The sequence below is a fragment of the Bremia lactucae genome (genome assembly GCF_004359215.1).
Source record: "Bremia lactucae strain SF5 chromosome Unknown BlacSF5_NotPlaced_19_SHOA01000004.1_2068294bp, whole genome shotgun sequence".
Lineage (NCBI taxonomy): Eukaryota > Oomycota > Peronosporomycetes > Peronosporales > Peronosporaceae > Bremia > Bremia lactucae.
Window position 1 is genome coordinate 1,698,393 of NW_027152031.1, and position 18,348 is coordinate 1,716,740.

Here is an 18,348-nt window from a genome sequence, read left to right on the forward strand (position 1 = left end):
CAGGGGCTTGGTAACGCCCCTGCAACATTCAACAGATGCGTAACGAATCTGTTTCGGAGCGGTGCGAGAATTCACACCGAGTTATTTTGACGATGTATTCGTCGATACCCGGGCCGTAGACGGAAATACGGATGTGGAAGTTCGTAAAACGCACGTTCGTCAGGATCTTACACTTATGCGAAAGCATAAGTTGCACAAAAATCTCAAGAAGTGTAGATTCGCTGCAAGCGAAATACCACTTCTTGAGTGCATCGTCGGTAAACACGGCGTGCGCCCTGATCCCGAAAGATCAAGGCAATCACCAACTGGCCAGTTCCAGTCGATGTCAAGGGACTTAGAAAGTTCCTTGGTTTAGCGGCGTACTTGCACAAGTACTCCTGCAATTATACAAAGATGACAGTTCATCTCCCTTGTCTCTTGAAAAAAGACGAGAAATAGGTATGGAACGCTGATTGTCAGCGTTCCTTTAAAAGGTATCAAGCAAAGCTTGATGCTATCGCCCATCTTGGCGATTGCAGATCAAGACAGACCATTCCATGTGGTCTGTGACGCCTGCCATTTTTTCGCAATCGGCTTTGCGTTAATGCAATACGATACAGACGGTGCGGAGCGCGTCGTCTGTTACCAATCCCGTCAGCTGCAACCAGCTGAATGCAATTACCTTGTGCATGACAAGAAACCCCTTGCCATGAAATATGCACTGGTTAAATTTAGGGTCTATCTCCTCGGAGATAGATCGTTCATCATATATACGGACCATGCGTCATTACGCACGGCTGTAAATAGCCACACCTCTCGCAAAAAATGGCGAGGTGGCTATCCTTCTTCGCGGAGCATGATTTCTCCGAGGAATGTAAACCAGAACGACTTAATGTCGTCGCTGATGCGTTATCACGCCGACTCAATTTCGAGCCGGCTGTGCTCTCAATTAGTGGAGATAATCCCACTATTACAACACTCATTACAAGTGGTCCTCGTCAATTTTGTTTGATGACTTAAGAAAAGCCTACACAGAAGATACAGATCTTCGGCCTTTAAATGAATCATTTGATGAATCCATCCAATAAATATTTTATAGATTTACCGGCTTTATATCGATCGTCATCCGATCGATACACAACACACAACGGCTTACTGTACTACACAGCCGTTGTCGGCGACACTCCACGTGTGTCGTCCCTACTCACAATGATTTACGCTTGCCGTCATGTATGAGTGTCACGATGCACCAACAAGGGGGCATCGTGGACGTGAGAAAACTAATCTCACAGTAAGTCGCGACTTTTACGGGCCCCGCCAGTATTAGTTCGAGCGCAATTACATTTGTGCTTGCGAGGTATGTCAGAGGGTGAAGCCTAGCCCTATATCCCGTGCACATCTTCAACCTCTAGCACTTCCGGCAGAATGTTGGCAGTCCGTATCTATGGACTTCGTCTTCGGAATTCCTGAAGACGATCACAAAAGTTATGAACTCCTTGTTTTTGAAGACATATTTTAGCAAGATGGTACATCTTGCTGCAGTACCAGAGTCAATCACGGCTCCGGGCTCCGGGCTGTACCCGTGTCTTTATCGACACGGTATTCAGACTCCACAATTTCCCCCGTGAGCTAGTTTCAGATAAAGATCCACGGTTCACGGTGGAGTTTTGGCAATCCGTGTTCCGATCTCTCAGAACACGGCTGACTATGTCAACATCTGATCATCCAGAGACGGATGGTCATTCAGAATGCGTCAATCGCGTCTTTGAAGAGATACTTCGAGGTTTCGTCCAATCGTATTCGAATTGAATCGAGTATTACCAATGGTCGAATTCGCCATCAACAATTCGGTTCATTCGTCTACAACGCATACACCGTTCTTCATGAATGGCATACGGCATTCACGCATACCTACCCAGTTAGAGGGACCCTCTAGTTTCAGGGAGGGGAGTGAACTCGCACGAGCAAAAAATATTTCTGGCTCATGCTCGTCGCGCGTCGAAGATACCAACGACACGAGTGATGTCGATGTTGAAGCAATCGACATCGAAAATGAGAAAATCTCATGGCAGCGCGCACAAAAAAAGCACTGGAAAAGACAAAATAAATGAGTCAGCAGAGGAATTTCTGCTGACTCGAGAATCAGTAATCTGTTTCGTACAGGATTCCATTGCTAACGCAGTGAACCGTCAGAAACGGAACGCAGACAAACATGGAAGAGCAAATGTTCTTTCATTACAATAAATGACCTAGTACTACTCTCTACGGAAAACATACATAAGCATGTAGTCACAAATGTGGGTAGCAGTAATTTACTACCCAAGTTTATTGGCCCATTCCGTGAACTACATCATACTGCATCACAGAGGCAATGCATACACAGAAGAATTGCCAAGTAGGATGCGAACGCATCCTACGTTTTATGTTGGTCGGCTCCGCCTGGACTGATGGTACGCGGCTTCTTCCGAGGTGAAACCGATTAACCTTTTCAAGAATTCCTAAAAGATTTTTGTGGTCAGGAACCAGATTATCATGCTGAATCTGGAAATTCTCATGTCGGGTTCGAAAATCCTCGAAGCCGCGATGAGCTGACGACAGCTCATCACGAAGAGCGTGATACTTTCGTTCCCACTCCAACATTGAGTACGAACTCTTTGATCGGTTTTCAAACGGTTTGTTGAAGTGAGCTTGAATCGTCAGCTCCAACGAGTGATGCTAACTGCGCTCGTGTTCAAGACCCTCCTCCAATACATGGAAGTAGCGGTCGAGTTTGTCGATCTTCGACTCTAGATCCGACACACGGTTCGTATCTAATTTTACCTCCTCTACCACAACCATGGTGGATTTCCACCGTGGTCAACTTTCGTTGAGGAACGTTGTCTAAACCACCGTGATATGATAGGGCAGCGAAGTTTTCTTGCTCGCTAGTGCGGTTATCCTCCTTCGCATGACAGCTGGGAGCCTCGTTCCCAGCTAGTTGTTGATGTTGAGGGCCTCGTCCGTCAGTATAACGAAATTGATCCGATGGATCAGAAGGTCCATCGGAAAACACGCGCCCCTGGCGCATGTTAATTGATTGCAAAACGTCAATCGCATCGCGCATCTCGATAGAGATGCAAGCCTTTTCTCAGGGCGAAGACGGGGAATAGACATCCCCTTTTGCTCGTTTCGTGTTGTCAACACAACACGGACAGGGATCACCCCCCGTGAGGCATGGAATTCCTGCCTCACGAGACAACCGATGCAATTTAACCTTGCACCGGTTGGAGTTCGTTTCTCAAACTTAACGCGAATCGCCCTAAGCCTTTGATGCCAGGCTACGCGTCCGATGTCTTAAACGTTGCGAATAAACGCTCTCCGGGCTTGCAACAACGAGAATTTATATCGCTTATTGTTGTCACTATAACATCAATGCTGAAGAAAAGCATCGAGATAAAAATCTTCTTCAGCGCGAAAGTTCTTCGTTCTGGGACATGTTGCTTTGTCACAATTAATAAAAGATATGTATTTTGAGGAGTAGTCTCTCCAGACAAGCTATTGACTAGCCGTCCGGTCAAAAGCCTCGGCTTCTTCTCAGGGGCAAGACGAGACATTTTAGTGTCTACGATCCCCTGAGTGGTACCCACTGAAGCAGGGGTACCCCAAGAACTTTTAATACGATAGCTTACGCCATCATCATCACCACGCACAGAAATGTGTGCGGGTGACGGCACGAGAGACGGTGCTGGCGATGAGGAATCATCCTCATCGTCGGAACCACAACATGCTATAGTGAACGCTATTAACTTGTCTATCAGAATGAGCCCTCTCTTTCGAAGGCATATAGTCAGCCGCCTGACGTTTATCAGACGACTGTTCTGTTCTCCTCAAGTCGGCCATTTAGCCCGACTCGCATTCAGAGTCGACCTCCAAAGGGGGGGGGGTCGCATTCACGTGGTGACTCACGACGTGCACCTGCAACAATTAGTGTTGCGAGAGAAGATGATTCTACGGCAGACGAAATGTCTGCCGCAAGAGACAATTATGCGTCGCTCAACGGCTGCATGGGCCGCAGCCGAAGGTTTTGCACTATTCGCAAGCCGCATGGACCCGTTAATAACGCGATAGAATTGGAAAACCAATCCATACAACATCTTTTTCACTTAAGTAGTCATAAAGTGACCATTCTATTCAATGACAATCAGAGTGATGGTTGTTTAAGGGAGGGGGGATGTAACGGGGTGTATCGTTACATGAAATTAACACTTATATATATATATATATATTATTTGAAAGGTAGAGAATATTCGGAGAATATTACTTACGTAGTAATATTCGGAAAGCTTATACATTGGTAGATATAGGCATTTATCTACTTGCTCCGCGGTCCAGTCAGCGCTGGACGCGTGCAAGTGAGAGACAGATATGTCTTTACTATATGTTTTGTATTAGTTAATAATTAAGTTAGTAATAAATAGATTAAAACAGAAGAACTTAATTATATTAAATACGTTATCTTTTAGTCCTCTTCAAAACAAGTGTTATAATGAGAGTCTTCCGCTGTATGTACTAGTGTGCGTGAAGTGACGTGAGGCACCACTCACACTGAAGCAGTGCGAAGTGGACTTGTACTGAAGCAGTACAAGTCGGCAGTGCCCCGTTACACAGACTGCAGCAGCCCGTAACATCCCCCTATTTATTCAACAGTCGCGCCAGGGACTGGTATTATCTAAGAGAGATTTTGCTAGGTCTCTCAGCGAAAGGGAGCACTTCTTGGTTTTTAAAACTCTCCCACTGTTTCATCGCTGAGATAATCATACCATGCAGTGCTCCTTTAAGGCTAGCGGCTGCAAGGGTATATGCGGCTGCTAAATTTTGAGGCAGCAGGCGTTCGGTTATCTGCTGTGAGCGAAAATAAGGTTGACTTCGGCTGCAGGGGCAAGTGGTAAGTCGGACGTTTAATCAGACTCAAAAGCATCTGTAAAGGTCACCGGATCACCCGGGGCCGCTACTGCCAAACCAGTGGATTCTGACACATGAAGTAAGGAATTGTTCGAGAAGCTGTTAGGTTCACCCGTCCCATACATTGAAGTCATCTTGTGAAGGCTCCGATTTTGGTGAGAAAGCTGTCACTATTGTTGCGCATCACCAGGAATGAAATGATTATTAATATCGTGACAAAAGAGATGTTAGCTCGCCTGCACACTCAGTCAAGAGAGAAAGACCGCAATACGGTGCGTGTTGCTTCTCACAAAAAATGCCCAAAAGAGATAACATAACTGGTTGGTCGGAAATGAATACTGATTGAACTCCGATTCCATTGTTCGACTCAATAAGGCTCACAGCCTTGGTGAGAACTAGCACGAATTCTTCATCGATTTCTCTGGTCGTTAGTACAGTGGTAAGCGCCCCAACGAATTTTTTTCTATGTTTCAAGTCCACGATGTCCACTTATTGGTGCATCGTGACACTTAGACATGATGCGCAATTGCAAATCATTAATAGTGGGAATGACGACACGAAGTGAGTCGCCAGCATGGCGATATAATACAGTAAACATTGCGTGTTGTGTGTCAATCTAATGAAGATCGGTGCAATGTTGGCAATTCCTTTAAATATTGTTGTGATGAATTTCTGAAGTGATACATCAAATCATCAAGAGTCTTGCCTATTTATAGGCTTTTATGATGTCGCCAAGTAATGTTGACGACGGATCATTTGAAACGAGTGTTGCAGCAGTGGGTTTATCTACTCTGTTCGCTGCCTTAGCCAGCTTAAATGCAGGCCGGCGCGAAAGCGCGTCTCCAACAACATTACGTTGTCCTAATTTATATCCCACGAAAAGTATCTCCCGCGAAGTAAGACAGCCATCTCGTCATTCTTTGCGAGAGACGTGGACTGTTTACGGCCGTGTGAAAAGACGCACGGTACGTGTAAACAATGAACAGTCTTTCAGCTCCCCTTTTGATCTTAGAACGTCTAGTGCTAGCACGTGCAGAGGGAGACTCTCTTTATTGTATACAAATACAAAACATGTAATAAAGTCTTATCCGTCTCTCTCTTTGCGCACGTCCAGTGCTGGCTGGACCGCGGAGCAAGCAGTATAATGGCCAATGTCTACCAATGGATAAGCTTTCGAATGTTACTATGTAAAGAAATATTCCTCAAATATTGTCTACCTTTTAAATAATATATTAAAAACATCCTGCAAGTGTTAATTTCACTTAACTATACACCTTGTTACAAGCGGACTATGTCCAGGAGCTTATAACTCTTATTGCTGCTATGCAGCAAAACCCATTGCCAGAAGTATTTCTATTGACCATATATATGGAAGGTCAGCTGTACAAAGCTCCTAGAGCTAAGAAAATCCTAGTTCAAGGGATTCAAGGGTTCGTAGAGCCAAGTGGCAACTACAGCCCGAGAGTATATACCTTAAAAAGGTTTCTTTTTCTCGTAAATCAAATGCGCAGGCAGATATAATTATGTGAGCAGCTGAACATTTATCAATTTTGCAGGCGATTTGCAGTTTATTTGTTCAAGCTGCGCTACGGCAGCACTTCAAATGATGAAAGACCAAATCGTAAGTGTCAGTGCTGCTTGGCAAACTATAAGAAGTCATGATGAGCACGTATTAAGGAAGTGCAAGCATATGCGAGCTATTGGCATGATCAATGAGGCAGAATGAAAGAATAATTGCTTTTCAGTCAAATCGCGCTGACTGGTATTACAAGCGTTAAAATTAATGCAGACAATGTGGTAATATTTCAGCCAATCGCTTACTGGTGTCAACATATAGTATTCGCGTGATGATATATTCTCCTAATGAGCTTATTTTCCAATATTGGTGACAATGGCCCCACGGCAAGGTGTGAAGATGGTAGACTTTAAAATGTCCAGTACAGTTGCGCCGCAAGCTGCATCATGCTGTTTTAACGACCTCAAGAAAGGCTTGATGACTAGAAATTCGCGTTCTATATTCGCGAAAGCTGCTTGCTAAGCTAAGTTATCTCGAGAAAGCGGCATGAAAATTTTTCGCGGTTCTCATGAGACCAACTCCTGCAACCTGAGTAGCATGGCCGAGGGGATTGCCGAGATGACGGCATTTGCCGACGCAGATTAAAAAAAAACTATTTTTGGTTTGACGACACATGCGCTTGTTGGGACCTTATTGATTGCGAGACCCTCATATTCGTTTTTATGACCCTTGCTTCGTCCATTCAATGTACCCAAATGCTGACGGATCGCGTTGGTACTCTTTAATACTTTCGACCCTCCACGTGTAGCCACAGAGGCCGGATTATATACCGATGTGCTTCAAATAGATGCGATGTGATTAAGGTCTAGCTCTAGAGGCGTTGTCTGTGCCGAGGCAACCGTGACATTGGCCACTGCTTCATGACACAGCATTTCAAACCTGGTATCACATTAGTTACGTGTCGAGTGCAATTATCCTTCGGCAAATCATACGGTGCCAACTATGAAACGTATCTTTCAATTTTCAACAACTCCAGGATTGAGACGTTAATCGTTCAATCTGAGTCTTCTCATTGTGGACACTTTCGTCAACCGATGAGCTGCTGAAAACCCGTTCGTTCTAAAAAATACTATTGCAGACCGAACATCGGCCACGTACTTGTCGTCTTGACAAACACGCAGATGGGCTTGTCTTTGCCACTTCAGACCGAACATCGGCCACGTACTTGTCGTCTTGACAGACACGCAGATGGGCTTGTCTTTGCCACTTCAGACCGAACATCGGCCACGTTCTTACCGTCTTGACAAACACGCTGATCTGCTTGTCTTTGCCACTTTGCTGATCGCGCAAGAACCGCTTCGATTTGAGCGTTGTCAATTGAGTTATCTCCGAAGTTTACTTCAGGAGGCGCTATCAAGAGTATAAGCACCAAGACTTGATCGTTGTTACTAAGGCATTCAATATCTCAGTTTCTTCTTTGAAACCCATTTAAGGTAACTGGGGACTTACCCCCTCATAATTGTGGGGACTTATTCCCCAAAGTTTTGTGGGACTTATTACGGTATTTTTATTTGAGGAGTAATCTCTCCAACTGCATCTTGCTGTAGTTACGCAATCAGAGCAATTTCCTCTACGATGGACTCTCCAGTCAATCTTGGACTTTTCCACAGTCTCGTATTGACATGCTTTTTATATTCCCTTGGATGTTTTTTTCAAAGCAAGCATCCTTGTTTCGATCCACTCAACTTTTTGAGTCGTCGAACATTGACACCATTGAAGTTCGCCTCAACGACAAAGATGCCATTCAGATCGCTGCATCGATCACGATGCGAAGTAGTGATATTTAGCATTTCATACTTGGCGGGACGTGCCAATTTTTGGGCTCTAGGGCTCAAGCTTCGCGACCCATTTGTCTTTGGGTCTCTGAGGTCCCTAAGACCCGGCTCAGGTAAACCTATCAGCCTTTACGTGCCGAATTCAGGGCTCGAGCAGAGCCTCTGGTTTTCTTAAAGCATGAACTTCATGCTTATGCTCAACATACACAAAACCTTGTAAGTTGTATCGTGATTCATCCAATACATTAACAAACACAGGTAAATATGTTTGCTAAAGGTCTTGCAGACGGTCCTGTCAGGGCCCACCTGTTCTGGATTGAACTAGAGACGCTATACCAAGCGATCTCTGTAACGGAACAGGCTTTCGTCCATTCTAGTGCTTATCATCGAAAAACTCGACCAGAAAACGGAGGTCCAGAACCAATAGGCCTCTTGTATATGGAAAGCTAGAAACCTCGCTATTCAAGTTACAAACGATTGAAAATTGCAACCGGTTTAAGAAAACAGGCCACTACTCCTTTAAGTGTAGTGAACTACGCTCAGTGCGTAGAAACACTCAGTGAAACGATCGATCTCCGGCTAGGTACTGCGAAAGACGTGGATCCGACGCCGCCACGAAATCGCAGCGATGAGGCGTATTGTAAGAAAAACGGTCGGGGTCAGTAGGTGCCGAGAGCCCTACTGATCCAGCAACGTCAAGACAATTTGCAGGCCTTTTTGCTAAAGTTTCTCTCAACACAATCATTGTGTATTTCTGCCCCTGGTCATGAGGGTAACCTCATCCCCTTAAAAATCGAAGTGACAAAGGACTTGTCTCTTCGCGCCTTAGTTGATTGTGGGGCATCGAACAATTTCATTCGATACGCCAATCGCTAGAAGATCATAGGCTCAAAATTAGTTATGCGATATAACTGTAACGAGGATGACAGAGCGCATTTTATACAATCGCATCTGTAAGAGTAAAAAATGGGTAAATGGTATCCAATAAACGTTAAAAGTACGATGATGATTTCATCGCACTGGATTTGGATGACAGAGTTGATGCCATTCTGGGATACCGTGGCTCAGAAAGTACGAGCCATGTATAAATTGGCAGCATCTAATCGTCACAATATCTGTCTCTTGGAGCGTTCACAAGCGTGTGGGTGTATACGTGGGAGTACAGTGGCCCCTCCCTTGAGGTTCGACTGCTCTTATCTTCAGTTTGACGACCCATCACACTGTGGAATTAGATTCCTACGGCTACGCGCAAGCACCGATAGCGTTGAAGGTCCAACATTGTGACGTGGACTTAGTTACCGACGGCTGTGCAGAAGCATAGGTAGCGTCGTCTAATTCGACGAGCCATCTTAAAAGGGAGTCGCCTTCGACTGCCTTGAACTCAGAGGTTCCGATCTTTGTGCTTTCGAAGCGACGCGAAAGCGTCGGCCCGCTAGCAGCATGTAACATACTGATGTCTTGGCAGCTTTAACTGCTGAGCACCCTGTTCTCTCAACTTCAGATCTGCTTGTTAAAAGCTTTGCTGGTGTAGCAAAGTTACTTTGTCTTGTGCTCCATCGAGTTCATGTTGCATAAACTCGGCTATAGCAACATGCTGGTCGAACAGCATAGCGCTAAAGGTTGGCCCGCCTACGGTCAAACTCATACGTTACTCTGCGCTCATTTAGAATTACTCAAATGAATGAACCTTTCACGCGTTGCGTTGAAGCCTCTTCTCAAAGCTGTACGTATCGCCCCTAAAAGCTCGGGAAAAGTATCCTTTCAGCAGAAGCTTAGTCTTAAAAAACTTAAGCGTAGATTGACTACAAGTTTTGCCAGGTGTAGCGGAGCACATCGCTCCTTAAGTTAGAGGAAGACTTTTGGACTCAAATAGTCACTTAATTCTACTGAACTAATAATGTCTGAAGTATAAGCTTACTTTATTTACGTTTAAGTAGATTACCAGATCTATCTGGTGGTGGCCATATTACCCATAATTTATGGGTTTTGGACGATATAACCTATTTACGATAAAAATAGTATTTTATTTAGGGAGCCGGTATAGCCCTCGGCTTAAACCCGTAAATAATTCGATATCGCCACATACCCGGCCTATACAGTCTTGGAGGTGGACGATTTTTTAAGATATAGATATGATTATTGAAAAATAGTACGTATATTGCTATTGTGTGGCCTGTTAACAATTCATTATATTTCTTCAAGAGGACTCAGGGCTCGTGACGCAACGTGTTTACTACGGAGCATTTATACTGGCATTGAAGCTTTTCTAACAACTCATCATTTAACGCGGGTGCAAATCGAAATTTCGCTTTTGCTTTCTACGCGAGAAGCTGCTTGCTAAGAAAAGTTTATCTCAAGGTACCTGCATAAAAAACAATTCTCGTGAGACCAAATCCTGTAACCTGAGTAGCAAGGTCGGGGAGATTTGCCGCAATGAAGGCACTAGCTGGCCTTGATTTTGTATTTATAATTGGTTTGACAACACGTGCGCTTGCTGTGACCTTCTTGATCACAGGCCCCGCATCTTTGTTTTTGTAGTCCTTGCCCCGTCCTTTCAATGTACTCAAATGCTGACGGATCGCGTTTGGTATTTTTTTATCCTTTTGGCCGTCCACGTGTAGTCATTGAGGCCGGATTACTTATCGTTGTGCTTGGAATGGATGCGAGGTTATTGAGATCGTGCTCCGGGTTGCGTTGCCTGGAGCTCTTGCAACTTGGCTATTATGTCTGGATTTTTTTTTCCTGCAGAAGTATCACAGGGTGCAGGGTGAGACTTTGAGGCTTGTTAAGCCACCAGTGCTGGTGAAAATAATCTTTCTGCAATGTTAATTCCATATTTTGCAGCTTTCGGATTGTATGGGAGCACGGCAATCCTTTGGTGTTTGTGAAATTATAGTGCACTCATCATCGTACTCCATTGATTGAGCCTTTTGGGACTGCTTGTAAACCTACAGGAAGGAAAATGTGGTTAATTCATATGTATTGGCTAGTGCTGTACGGAACTGAATGCCCTAGGAAGATATGCTTAGTTCGTTAACAGCATGATGCAAAACATTTCTGTTCACATTTGCATAAAAGCTCCTACCACGGCGGACGACAATGTGGGAACGATCGATACATCTTTTTCACTGATTCGTTGACACTGCTGTTGAGCTGCCAGTACTAATTTCTCATAAATTGTTAAGTCGCCCATTGAGAATGCGATCCATTTTTCAACGCGAGATGTAGCTACATTCCTAAAATGATTCAAATTTTTTATCCTCGCAAAAATATTTTTTGGTGCACAATTTATGTAGATAGCAAATATTATTCCTTGAGGAGCATTCAGTTATCTTCGAATTCAATTACAGTGGCTGAGTAATACAGCTCGCACCACTTGTGAAAACATTAAGTCTTCATCTTTTGAGAAATGGTTATTATTATTTGTCAGCACGTTATTATCAATTTGCCATACCCAAAGAATATTCTCTGCTTGAGGTAGAATCAGAGGTCATATTCCCTTTGTTATATATTCTTGCGACACGAATTATTAGAGGACGATTACGCCAGGGGACTTTGACAAATGACACACGTTTTTCAAGACAGAATCGATGGGCCTATTGTCGTTGTTACTGACGGAGAATGGAATTGATGGCGGCAATCTCTTTGGGTTTTGTGCATGCCACACCCATGACATGTAGAAGTGGCATTTGACACCTGGAAATTTGTCCGCCCTAAGTACAAATAAAGTACATTTTGAAACAATTTACTCACCTGTTGGTTTTGTTTGTCAAATCCACTATAAAATGCCTTCTGAAGAATCGTTCTTATCTGTTAAGATACAAGACTTTGGTGCAATTAAAAGGCGTGTAAATTTATTCGACGATTGCTCTCGATCAAATTCATGCCGAATTGCACTTTTTCTCTAGTGTGTATAGTAGCGCTTCAAGAGGGCTACGCCCAAGGAGAAATTCTTCTCGTTCACGTTTTCTACGCTGTAAATATCTTGTTCAGTGGCCAGAAAAGCAGGATCTGATCGCACCATAGAGCTTAAAATTATTCGAGGAGGTGCTTCACCTTTTGAAATGTTCAAAATCTGCTGCTTCTGCAACTAGTTTAACGCTCTGGCTTCCGGAAATGCTGCAAGATTATCGGTTGCCTCATCGTTGTGTGTTGCAAGGACCACACTTACTCTCCATTCTTGCTTCGCATTTTGATTCATTTGGCGCTGCATAGTGACTTTTCATGAGCAGAAAAGAATACATTTTAATTTTGGCGTATATTTATGCCCTTGCTTCTGTACCCACCACCACGAGCGCAAGCAAGCCACACCTTTCAAGATTTTCGGTATCTGTCGTCCTTCGTGCGTAATCTCTTCGTTGTATAACATTCTTGCCACGCAAACGTTCTGATTGCCTCCTCCGCTTCCTCATGGGTCTCATGAATATGTTCTAGGAGAGAAGCAAGCCGCATGGTGAAGACCGAGCATTAGAGTTGGCGGAGCTGTAGCGATGCACACTCTGGAATAAACTCAAATATTTTGACAGGGTGCCAATACCTTTTACATTATAAAGGAGTCGCTAGTGAGCGCTCACTTTTCGCTATTGAGCGCGGACCCTAGCATTTAGAGCCCTGTAAGTCTCATTGATTGGTCGAAATGGTACTATAATAAAATGCGGTTTTTATCGACGAAAATTTACAGTAAGAAAAATGGCCGGAAATCTCAAAAATCGGTCATGATAGGCTCAAACAAACATTTACGATAATTAACCACTCAAGGCCTGAGACCTTCCGCCAAATACAGCTGTACAGCGAGGTGGAGTGGTGTAAGGTGTAAAAACAGAGAACCGATGTTTGTAGATTCCTTGATATCACTCCACCACATTTCCAATTCATTTACATGTTTTTCCGGCTACATTTTTACGTCGCGAGGTGAAATCGTGACACCCATCTTTTGTAGGGTGCTAACAATTCGCGTGGGTTCGAGCACGGCGATAGACAGCTGAATGACCTTTGTTGCTGTTTTGCATTGACGCCGCGATTTTTGGGATGTGCAGAAGGTTCGGCGAAAGGTTCGTGTTGTAAACATTAACTGTTACTTTCACTGTCTAGACTGTCCTTTCCTGCGTCTCTTCCATTACCTTTCGCCTGGCGATGAGGCAAGAGAAGGCACACCCATTGCTACGAATTGCTACAAATTGCAGTGGCACGCAAACGCTGAACATCAGGTGCCAACTGCTTTGCCTACCCCGCCTAAAAGCATTTCAGAACAGCAGCTTAAATGACACCGTCTTATCTATTCCTTACACGTCGCTTTGTTTTGAAGGACAAAACAAAGCCCTCGTCCTGCGCGAGCATCACCGAAGGTGGTAAATACGCGCTCTTTGATAATTCTATGATGCCCATTGTAAGGTTTGGGATGAATTTGAAGACGGATATCTTAAAGAGTAAATTAAAGTACCATATCGACCAATTGAAGAGACGTACAGGGTTCTAAAAGCTAGGGTGTGCACTCAATAGCGAGAAGTGAGCGCTCACTAGCGCCTCCCTATTATCGTTGATTTCTTATTTTTAGGGTTGTGGCAACTCACTCACTCCCCTACCCTAATTCATTGGCTTAAATACACTCAAATTGACGTTAGCCAGACATCAATGTTCACTCAATTTAACAAATACTACCACTCAACTCACTACCAAACATATTCACTCAACTCATTACCAATCAATTTACTTGAAAGGTTAAACAAAGTCAGATTCTTAGGTTTCTAAATCAATCAGCCAATCTCTTATATTGCAAATACTCACAAAAGTAATAAGTTATAGATTTATCTCAAACAATGAACGATTTGACTGCACTAGCTGAGTTTGCAAGTCCCTCCTTGATAAGCTAAGAATGCTCTTTTTGCACATGCATTAGCTGAAGGATACGCATTAGTAGTTTTACATACTAGACGTGTTGGGAACAAAAAGAAGGCGCAATCAAGGCTTTGATACTCAGTTGTTTAAAAGGTCGACGCACAGAACCATCCCACAAAAAAGCGCGCCAACAATCCAAAATCTGAGTTTGCGAAAGGAAATATTACTTCTCTTTTTATTTTGATATATCGCGCAGTCTTGGTGGTTAATAAGCTAAGTTCAAATTATATTGTGTTTGAGCTGAGGCGTATTTAAAGCAATTGATGGATGAGCGGCACGGGTGAGTGATGAGTGATGATTAGTGATGAATATTAGCCAATCTTCTAGGGGTGAGGGAATACCATCAAGAGATCCCTTATTATATTAATACAGTTTTAGTTTTTCCTATACTAAGGCCTTAGTATTGATCTTAAATAGCTAAGACTTCTTACGACGTCCAAAGAAAGGCTTTAATTAGCTAGCGAAAAGTGCTCCATTACAAGTAGGCCGCGATGAAGAAATATTTTGCGATCTTGCATGGAAATCAATACCAAATAAGTCAGTCGATTACATGCATACAATGCATAAAGCATTTGTTACGTACCTTTGCTGTAACGGGGCACTGCGGACTTGTACTGCTTCTGTACAAGTCCACTTCGCACTGCCTCAGTGCGAGTGGTGCCTCACGTCACTTCGCATACACTAGTACGTGCAGAGGAAGACTATCTTTGAAACACTTGCTTTAAAGAAGGTTAAACGATGACTGAATTTTATTTAATTAAGTTCTTCTGCTTCTATCTATTTAATACTAACTTAAATATAATTGAATACAAATCATGAAGTAGAGTCTTATCTGTCTCTCTTTGCGCACGTCCAGCGCTGACTGGGCGCGAAGGAAGTAGATATAATGGCCTATATCTGCGAATGGAAAAGCTGTTCGAATATTACTACAAAAGTAAAATTCTCGAAATTTTATCTACCTTTCATATAATATTTTAATTAATAACCATTAAGTGTTAATTTTATAAGACAATACACCCCGTTACATCACCCCTCCCTTAAACGACAATCACGCTGACTGTCATTGGGTAGAGTCATCACTATAAGACCACGTCATTAAAAACGATGTTGATCAGTCAGAACCACCATTTTTAATTCTATCGCATGATTAACAAGTCCATGCGGTGTGCGAAAAGTGCGGCGCCTTCGGTTGCGGTTCATGCAGCCGCGGGTGACGCATTATTGTCTACTGCGGCAGACGTTTTGTCTGCTGCAGAAGCGTTATTTCCTGCAGCAACTCTAAATGTTGCATGTGCACATGGTGAGTCACCACGTGAATGTAATCCCTCTATGGAGGTCGACTACGAATGCGAGTCGGACGAAATCGCCGACTCGGGGAGTCGCCTGTTAATCGTCAGGCGGCCGACAATGAGCCTTTGAATGATGGGGGCTCAATCGGATTGACGTGCTAAAAGCGTTCACTATAGCATGTTGTGGTTCCGACGATGAGGATGATTCCTCATCGCCAGGACCGTCTCTCGTGCCGTCACCCACACATATATCTGTGCGTGGTGATGTCGATGGCGTAAGCCATCGCAATAAAGTTATTGTGGTGCCCGTGCTTCAGTGGGTACCACTCAGGGTGGCGTAGACAATAAAACGTCTCGTCTTGCCCCTGAGAAAAAGCGGTGGCTTTTGATCGAACGGCTTGTCATTAGCTTGTCCGGGGAGGCAACTTCTCACATAAAATATCCCTTATTTATTGCGACAAAGCTACATGGCCCTGTCCCAGCACGTAGAACTCTCGCGCTAAAGAAGATTTTTATCTCGATGCTTTTCTTAAGCGTCGATGGTATAGTGGCAACTACAAGCGAGATATAATCTTGCTGATATAAGCCTGGAGCGCGTTTATTCGCAACGTTTAAGACATCGGACGCGTAGCCTGGCATCAAAGGCTTAATGCGATTCGCGTTAAGTTTGAGAAACGAACTCCAACCGGTGCAAGGTTTAAATTGCATCGCTTGTCTCGTGAGGCAGGACTTCCGCGCCTCACGTGAAGTGATCCCTGTCCGTGTTGTGTTGACAACACGAAACGAGCAAAATGGGATGTCTATTCCCTGTCTTCGCCCTGAGAAAAGGCTCGCATCTCTATCGAGATGCGCGATGCGATTGACGTTTTGCAATCCATTAACATGCGCTAGGCAGTTCATAAAACTCACGTTCATCAGGCTCTTACACTTATGCGAAAGCATAAGTTGTACGTAAATCTCAAGAGGCGTATATTCGCCGCAAGCGAAATACCACTTCTTGGGTGCATCGTCGGGTAAACACGGCGTAGGCGCTGATCCCGAAAAGATCAAGGCAATCACCGACTGGCCAGTTCCAGTCGATGTCAAGGGACTTAAAAAGCTCCTTGGTTAAGTGGCGTACTTGCACAAGTACTCTCGCAATTATGCAGAGATGACAGTTCATCTCTCTCGTCTCTTGAAAAAAGACAAGAAATGGTTATGGAACGATGATTGTAAGCTTTCATTTGAAGCTTGATGCAATCGCCCATCTTGGCAATTGCAGATCAAGCCAGACCATTCCATGTGGTCTGTGACGCCAGCGATTTCGCAATCGGCTGCGCGTTAATGGAATACGATACAGACGGCGCGGAGCGCGTCGTCTGTTACAAGTCGTGTCAGCTGCAACCAGCTGAACGCAATTACCCAGTGCATGACAAGGATTTCCTTGCCATGAAATATGCACTGGTTAAATTTAGCGTCTACCTCCTAGGAGATAGATCGTTCATCGTATATACGGACCATGCGTCGATAGGCACGGCCTGAACAGCCCACACCTCTCGCAAAGAATGGCGAGGTGGCTATCCTTCTTCGCGGTGTATAATTTCTCCGACAAATATAAACCAGGACGACTTAATGTCGTCGCGTTATCACGCCGACCCGATTTCGAGTCGGCAGTGCACTCCGACAGTAAAAGTAATCTTACTGTTGCAACACTCACTACGAGTGTTCCGTTATCAACTTTGTTTGATGACATAAGGAAAGCCTACACAGAAGATACAGATCTTCGGCGTTGAATGAATCATTGATGAATCCATCCAATAAATATTTTATAGATTTACCGGCTTTATATCGATCGTCATCCGATCGATACACAACACACAACGGCTTACTGTATTACACAGCCGGCGACACTCCACGTGTGTCGTCCCTACTCACAATGATTTACGCTTGCCGTCATGAATGAGTGTCACGATGCACCAACAAATGGGCATCGTGGACGTGAGAAAACTAATCTCACAGTAAGTCGCGACTTTTACGGGCCCTGCCAGTACCAGTTCGAGCGCAAGTACATTCGTGCTTGCGAGGTATGCCAAAGGGTGAAGCCTAGCTCTTTAACCCGTGCACAACTCCAACCTCTACCACTCCCGGCAGAATGTTGGCAGTCCGTATCTATGGACTTCGTCTTTGGAATTCCTGAAGATGATTACAAAAGTAATAGAATCCTTGTTTTTGTAGACATATTATAGCAAGATGGTACATCTTGCTGCAGTACCAGAGTCAATCACGGCTCCGGGCTCCGGGCTGTGCCCGTGTTTTTATCGACACGGTATTCAGACTCCACAATTTCCCCCGTGAGCTAGTCTCGGATAAAGATTCACGGTTCACGGTGGAGTTTTGGCAATCCGTGTTCCGATCTCTCAGAACACGGCTGCCAATGTAAACATCTGATCCTCCAGAGACGGATGGTCATTCAGAATGCGTCAATCGCGTCTTTGAAAGATGCTTCGAGGTTTCATCCAATCGTATTTGAAGTGGAGCGATTATTATTGATGGTCGAATTCGCCATCAACATTCGGTGCATGCGCCTACCATGCAGCCGCTATCCACGAATACCACCCAATTAGAGGAATCCTCCAATTTAAGTGAGGGGACTCCACGAGCAGAATCAGCTCTAGCTCATGCTTATCACTTGTAGAAATTACCAACGACACGAATGATGTCGATGTCGAAGCAATCGACATCGAAAGACAGAAACTCAGCAACAGTGTTGACTATGTTTCCAAATAATAAATAGTACCAGCGAGAAATCCCTCGCTGAAGAAGAGAAAGATTTCATGGCAGTTTGCACAAAGCGCACTGAGAAATATATAACAAATCCGTCAGCAGAGAAAATTCTGTTAGCTCGAGAATCAGT